This window comes from Symphalangus syndactylus, chromosome 5 (assembly GCF_028878055.3).
Source record: "Symphalangus syndactylus isolate Jambi chromosome 5, NHGRI_mSymSyn1-v2.1_pri, whole genome shotgun sequence".
Taxonomy (NCBI): Eukaryota; Metazoa; Chordata; class Mammalia; order Primates; family Hylobatidae; genus Symphalangus; species Symphalangus syndactylus.
Window position 1 is genome coordinate 22,154,239 of NC_072427.2, and position 7,539 is coordinate 22,161,777.

Here is a 7,539-nt window from a genome sequence, read left to right on the forward strand (position 1 = left end):
ACACCCCAAGTCCCCTTGAAAGGCAGTGGAAAGAGGCTGGCCAGAGTATAGGACATGGCTCTTAAGCTCACCCCAAACAGGCTGTCCCAGAGGCAGTCAAGCTGGAATAACAATGGTGACACACTCTGCTATTTCTTTAAAACTTAGTTTCTAGGGCACTTTTTCACAGTCTTTAATCCCCATTTTTTTCAGATGGTGAAACTGAGGCTTAACAAGGTGAAGGGACCTGTTCAAGGTCACAAAACTAATAAGTGGCTAAAAAGAATATAATGTATGTCTTACTTACAAAGCAACAACGGACTGATTTCAAGAGCTAAGTCTATTTACGACGGCTGGAGGTTCATTCCGCTTCTTAAATCTGTAGACTCATCAGTTTTTAGAAAATTCTCATTCTCTCCATGAATGTTGCTTCTGCTCTATTCTCTCTCCTTGCTTCTACTTCTGGGACTCCAATTACAGACATGCTAGGTCTTTCATTTTTCTTTGAGATAGGGTCTTGCTCTGTTGCCCAGGCTAGAGTGAAGTGGCACAAACATGGCTCACTGCAGCCTCCACCTCCTGGGCTAAAATGATCCTCCCGTCTCAGCCTCCCATGCAGCTGGGATTACAGGTGTGCACCACCATGCCCAGCTAATTTTTGTATTTTTTGTACAGATGGGGTTTCGCCATGTTGCCCTGGCTGGTCTCAAACTCCTGGGCTCAACCAATCCATCTGCCTCAGCCTTCTGAAATGCTGGGATTATAGACAGGAGCCACCATGCTGGCCATGCCTGATATTTTTTACACTCATCAATTATTTTTCCCTGATTCTTGGTTCTCTCTGATTCTATTTGGGTATTTTCTATTAATCTGCTTGCCAGGTCACTAATCCTGGCCACTGATGTCTCCAATCTGCTGTTAAATCTATCCATTGTTATCTTAATTTCAGACATTGTTATTTTTTAGTTCTAGAATGTCCATTTGGCCCTTTCAAAAAAAATTCTAAGACTCTGGGAGTATTCTCCTTCCTTTCACCTATTTTGTCCGTTTTCCCTCTGTTTCCTTGAATATATTAATCATAGTTTGCAGGCTCATGCCTGTAATCCCAGCACTTTGGGAGGCAAAGGCAGATGGATTGCTCGAGCCCAGGAGTTCAAGACCAGCCTGGACAACATGGCAAAACCCCATCTCGACTAAAAATACAAAAATTAGCAGGGCGTGGTGGTGTGCACCTATAGCCCCAGCTACTCAGGGGGCTGAGGCAGGAGGATCACCTGGGGCTTGGGAGGTCAAGGCTGCAGTGAGCCGTGATCGCGCCACTGTACTCCAGCCTGGGTGACAAAAGTGAGACCCTACCTCTAAGAAAAAAGAAAGAAAGAAAATAAAGAAATCATAGTTTGCAATAGCATTGTCTTAAAAAAATGTACATACCTTAATTTTAAAATATTTTATTGCTAAAAAATGCTAAGGACCTCTGAACCTTCAGCAAATTGTAATCTTTTTGCTGATGGAGGGACTTGTGTCAATCCTGATGGTTGCTGACTGATCAGGGTGGTGGTTGCTGAAGGGTGGAGTCATTGTGTCAATTTCTTAAAATAAAACAATATTTGCTGCATTGGTTGATTTTTCCTTTCACAAAAGATTTCTCTGTAGCATGCAATGCTGCTTGACAGCATTTTACCTACAGTAGAACTTGCAAAAACAATGTCCACTACCAACAGAATAAACACACTGTAGTATTTCCATACAATGAAATACTAATCCAGCAGGAAAATTAACCAAGGCTAACCAAATTGATCAGCATGGATGAATCACAAAAATTTAACTTTAAAAATTTAAATTAAAAAAAAGGAAATTACAAAAGAACACATACATTATGAGTCTCTAGTATGATTCTATTCATATAAAGGTCAAAAACAGGTAAAACTGAGTAACAGGCCGGGCGCAGTGGCTCATGCTTGTAATCCCAGCACTTTGGGAGGCCGAGGCGGGTGGATCACGAGGTCAGGAGATCAAGACCACGGTGAAACCCCGTCTCTACCAAAAATACAAAAAAAAAAATTAGCCGGGCGTGGCAAAACTATGCAGAAAAGCAAGGGAATGCTTACTACACTCTTAACAGAGAGTGGTGATCTCTTGAGGAGTGGATGGGAGAGCATCTCATTAGGGAAAGGCCCATTGAAGGACTTCTGAAGTATTAATGAAAGATGTACTTCCACTGGGTGGTGGGTACAGATGGGTTTGCTTTATTATTAGACATTGAATAGTACCTATTAATACCAATGGTTAAAAATAAAGTCTACAAACCCATAACAAAGTTGTCAGGGAAGCTAATCTTCAGAGTGGGCAGAGGCTTATGAAAACAGCAGGTAGTACCATTCCCGCCCATGGAGACACTGGAAAATTGTGTTAGGGACGGAGGAGGTGGCTGGACCTGTGGGTTCTGGCATCAGAGGAGATGCAAGACTTGAGTAAACTGAGGGATGAGAAGTAAAGGGGTCACCGGGTGGAGAGTGTCATCTGGTGGAAGAAAAGAAGAGGCCCAGGGCAGAAGGCTGACTTAAGGAAGCAACCAAGGAAGAGCAGGTGAAGGAGTTGGCAGTACACCTGCCACAGGTGGCCAGGAACCAAGGAAGAATTCAGCCCTGGGAGCCAAGGGTGAGCGTGTGAAGGATGAGGGCACAGCTGAGTGCCCTCAATGCAGCAGAATGACTTAGCAGAATGAGAACTGTTTCCCCCTGGAGAGAGGGGAGAACGGATCTGGGGGAAGGAACCAAAGCCCAGAAGGGAGAAGCGGCTGTGCTAAAGCACCCCAGGCATAAGCTTCATACGGGGTATCTCTGTGTACACCTTCTTTTTGCATGAGTCATCTCTAAAACTTTCACAGAGAAAGAAGCCACCCTAGTAAAAGACCCAGTCCTGCAGATCGGTGGGACCAAGTTGTCACAAAATGCACAAAACACACGTAATCAAGAGCTGCTTGGAAGCAGCAAAATGCTAAGCTCCTCCTGTCTCTAGTCTCACCTGCTCTGGATTTCAGAGGAAGCTGCTCATGAAACAGGCAGGGGGAGACAGGCCCATCAGATTCCCTTCATGAAAAGTCTTTCCCAAATCCAGGGAGATGAAGTTGGATGAACCCAGGAGTTTTCCACAAGAGACTGGGACTGAGTTACAGCAATAAAAAGACATGTTGCCTGCTCCAAGAGTAGTTATTAACAGGTGCTTTTTAAAAATTTAAAACAACAACAACAAATCACAGACAGCGAAGAAAAGAAACATTCACTGAAAACCCACTGTGTGCTTGCAACCTTCCTTATGCTTGCTCCCTTAACAGAAGGTGCTCTATACTTATTCAAAGGAGTGAATTCTAATGATGAGTGGACGAGCAGAGCCTGAATGTGTTCCTGAAAGTAATTTTACATTCCCAAAAGAAAATACCAAATAAGTCAGAGTTTTGGATGCTGGTATCCTCCGAACCATCACGATCAGGCAGCACTTGCAACACAACAGGTGTGGCTAAATATTTGTAGAATGGATGACCTCTAAGGTCTCTTCCAATACAGGTTTCTGTGGTCCTATAAATAACTGAGAACCAAGGGCAGCAGAGTCATCCAGAGCTCCCAGGAGAAGCACCTGCTTCAGGCAAGTCTTGTCCACAGGCAGGCAGTTTCTCATAAGGATGGCAGTGATTAACTCAGTCTGCAAAGAGTGCCAACAGCACAATGAAATCAAGTGCTGTGATGGCTCAATTAACCAATGCTCTGAAAATAGAGTTTCTTTATAATGGAGTTGGCCATTCTGCCTAAAAACTCACCATAAATGACATGCCTATTGGCATGTGCCACATGGTTTATAGCAGTGCTCGGAGAAGCTGGGAGTGGGGAGATGCCCTCATGTGGCTCCCATCTGTCCAGTGTCTATAAACAGGGACAACCCAAGGTTTGGATCCTTGGGTCCCCCCTTGGCAGTAACCCTTCCCCTGCCTGCTGTCCTTCTGTGGACACAGTATACCTGCCACAGGCCTGGAGAGAAGGTGGCCAGGCCTGAGCTCATCATCCACTCATCCCCCGACCCCCTTCTATGGCATTGCCCACCCTGGCTTGGTGCTGGAACTCCAACAATGAGCCAGGCATGGCTGCCATCCTCAAAGACCTCATAGTCTCCTGGCAGCCCCAACACTGACATGGATCCACATAATCCCCTAGAGCTTGGGCAATGCTGAGGCAACACACTGAAGTTTTCCCACCCACTCATGTCTTTAGACAACAGCTGGAACTGACACATGAAATATTGTCCCAGGGAAGAAGGAAATGTCTTCATGTTTTAAGAATAAAGAACAGGTCTGAGTACAGATCTTCCTGTGATGAGTAGCACCAACTGCTTCCAGAGGGAGGAGAGGCTGTCCATGCATCCCTCCCCAGGTAGAGCGTGACAGCACATGCTTGGACAGGGCAGAGGAGCTGGCTGTGCCTAGCATGGAATGACAGCTGCTAAAGCTGCTGGCCACAGCTTTCCTTCTCAAGGAGCCTGTGCTCTTTGGCTGCCCACAGTTTATACAGAAGCTGAATCTGATGTGGCCTTTGCTCAGAATGACCTCTGAGTCCATTCTACACCAGCCACTTCTTACTGAAACACATCCACTCCTTCCCTGGGGAGGAGTGGAGGCGGCTTCCCCTTCTAGCCCACAACAGCCTCCTGCTTTGAGAGGGCGGATGGCCCAGAAGTACCACTCGGAAGCTCAAAGTAATAAACTTGATGTGGCCCAGCCAACAGAGAGAGGCAGGACTCAGGCACTAGACCTGCCCAAGGTCACAGAGATGCAGCCCATGAGCTAAGACACAGCCCCAAAAGCTAAACGCATCTGACCACCTGTCACCATGGTTCAGACCAACATTTGGGATCAAAGGCCTAAAACAAAGTGGGGCTGACCCAGTGTGGTAGAACACAATGAGGACATCAGAAAGTGTTCATACTCCCCCAGCCCAGGTGCATCCATGCCTAAGTGGTCTGCCTGAGGTGCCACGACATGCATGAGGCCTGGGATGTGCAGCTGGGCAGGGAGCAGGGCTCCAGGCTTGGGTAGCCAGTGAACATGGAACCAGAATAGATGCTCAGGAATAAGAACAGAAGTGGAACCAGGCCAACTGAACAGAGATGGGGGTGAGGGTGGGTAAGGGCAACAGACAAGAGCCCATAAGGAGAAGGCACTGGCATCAGCACAGATGCCCAGCAGTCAGCTCAACACACTACACCTGATTCCAGTCTACAGACAGCAGGCGATCCATCTGGAGTATTCAGGCAGGATCGAGACTGGGCTCAGGGAGATGAGGACCTTAGTGATGGGTGGGGAAGGGGCAAGCTGCGGGGCACCAGGCAGCAGCAACAGTTGCTATCACTCTAGGGTTCTCTCTCCATGCCCACCCGACTTGTGGAGCAGCTGAAGGCACAGGGTCTGATCTAGACCTGGGCTGCTGGGTTTACAGGTTGCTGCCTGCCGGGTCGAGAGAGGGCCCAGCAGGGCTGAGTTTGCATTGGGACCACTTTCCAGTGCAGTGTGGTCAGGTTCTCCAGACAGGATACGTGCTCCCATCCCCAATCCCTGAATGCCAACTATAGTAATTAAAAAACTGAGGTCCATCCCTACTCCCCACTTCCTGGGGCCTTCTGTTCCCTCATGAGAGGCTTCCTTTTGCAGAACGAGGCTCTGTCATGGATCTCTGGTGCCACAGCACTAAGGCAGGAACATGCGGTGGCGGCAGGGCGTGGTGGCTCACACCTGTAATCCCAGCACTTTGGGAGGCTGAGGGGTAGATCACTTCAGGCCAGGAGTTTGAGACCAGCCTGCCCAACATGGCAAAACCTGTCTCTATTAAAAATACATAAATTATCCAGGCATAGTGGTGGGTACCTGTAATCCCACCTACTTGGATGGCTGAGGTGGGAGAATCACTTGATCCTGGGAGGTGGAGGCTGCAGTGAGCTGAGCTGAGATCGTGCCACTGCACTCCAGCCTAGACGACAAAGTTAGAACCTGTCTCAAAAAAAAAAAAAAAAAAAAAAAAAAACCAGGTGACTGGGCACCATAGAAAGGGTAGTCCAAGATCCTCTGGCTGGCTTTGAGTTCCAGCAGCACCCCATGGCCTAGGTTTTGGATTCCCAGCCTGTAAGTGAGTCTATAGCTTGACCCCATGGCCTAGATTTTGGATTCCCAGCCTGTAAGCGAGTCTATAGCTTGATGACTCCCCCACACTGAGCCTGGACTAGCGCTGTGCCACAGCCAGGGGCTTAGCCCACCCTCCCACACCCATCTGATTTCTCATAACTGTCATATTTGGCTCGAACCCCACCACATTGTCCAGCCTTCAGGAACTGCAGAGCCATAACGACACAGTGGCTGACACTTTGACAAATTACTAAAAGCTCAGCTAATAGGACTAAAGCACTTGCTCTAAGAAAGTCATTTTATCTATATTTAAGCCCGATATATCCTTGGATAACTGAACTGACAAAAGTACAAACCCATCGAAGGATGGCAGATGAACCGACAGAATCTATAGATAAAAGAAAGCAGGTCAGCTTGATTCACCACTGCTGTCAGAACATCCTGGAAAGAGTCCAGGCAATTCCAGCACAGAAGCGCAGAGGAGAGAAGTGGTAATTACAACTGTGGCATCACTATGTCTCTCAGAAGGAAAAAAATAAAGGCACCTTTCAGATGTTCCCCCATCAAACACGAGGTGCCTACCTACTACGTGCCAGGCACTAGCACACTTCCTTACTGCTCACCAGATCCTGGGATGCGCTATCATCCTACTATCATCCTGCTTGCTTAGGCAGAAAGACCAGTTCCTTCATCTCTGAAGTGGAGGGAGATAACACACTACCCGCCTGATATGTGTCAGGAAACTCTCCTCTACCAACCAGGCGAAGCCTGCTGCAACCTGACAAACCAGGAACTGGTGTGCAACTAACTAGGCACCGGCCCCAGCCTACCAAGCCTCCCCAGAGGCATGAACCTGGGCCAGGTCATTACCTCTCCTTAGACCTCAGCTGTAAAATGAGGATTTCTGGGGTCCCTTCCTGAGGAAGAAGGGCTGTGGCAACTAGAAAGGACAGCAAGAGGATACCAGGGTCAAGCCACCTTTATCTGCAGTTGCCAAAGTGCAGAGAAAGGGCACAAAGCAGTCACTTAGAGAACATGGGCTGAAGTGCCCTGATCTCCTGAAGAGATCAGGAGGCACCAGCAGGCTCTTGTGCCTTCCCTGGGAGAGCTTCCCTGGAGGCTTCCCCATGCCTTCTGCTTGTGGAGTGCAGGGAGAAGCCTCTACCCAGGGCCCATTCTATTGCCCAGCCCCCAACTCCCCTGCTTCCTGTTGCATAGGAAGGCTGACCTAGAGGCAGAAGTCAGACTAGACTGCAGGTGGGAGATGGGGCAGCTACTGCAGGGGTCCAGGCGAAACTGTGATAGGACAAGAGTTACGGTCTTAAAACAGCAGGCACGAGTGGGTGACACTTCAAAGGCAGATTCACTTGACAAACTTAAAGAGGAAGGACTCTGTT

At 48.1% G+C, this 7,539-nt stretch overlaps 1 protein-coding gene across 6 annotated transcripts in view; it reads right to left on the reverse strand.

The window, feature by feature from the left end:
* The window catches only part of HOMER2 (homer scaffold protein 2), a 136,801-nt gene that overhangs the window by 32,686 nt on the left and 96,576 nt on the right, over positions 1 to 7,539 (reverse strand). The gene's annotated exons all lie outside the window — the stretch shown is intronic.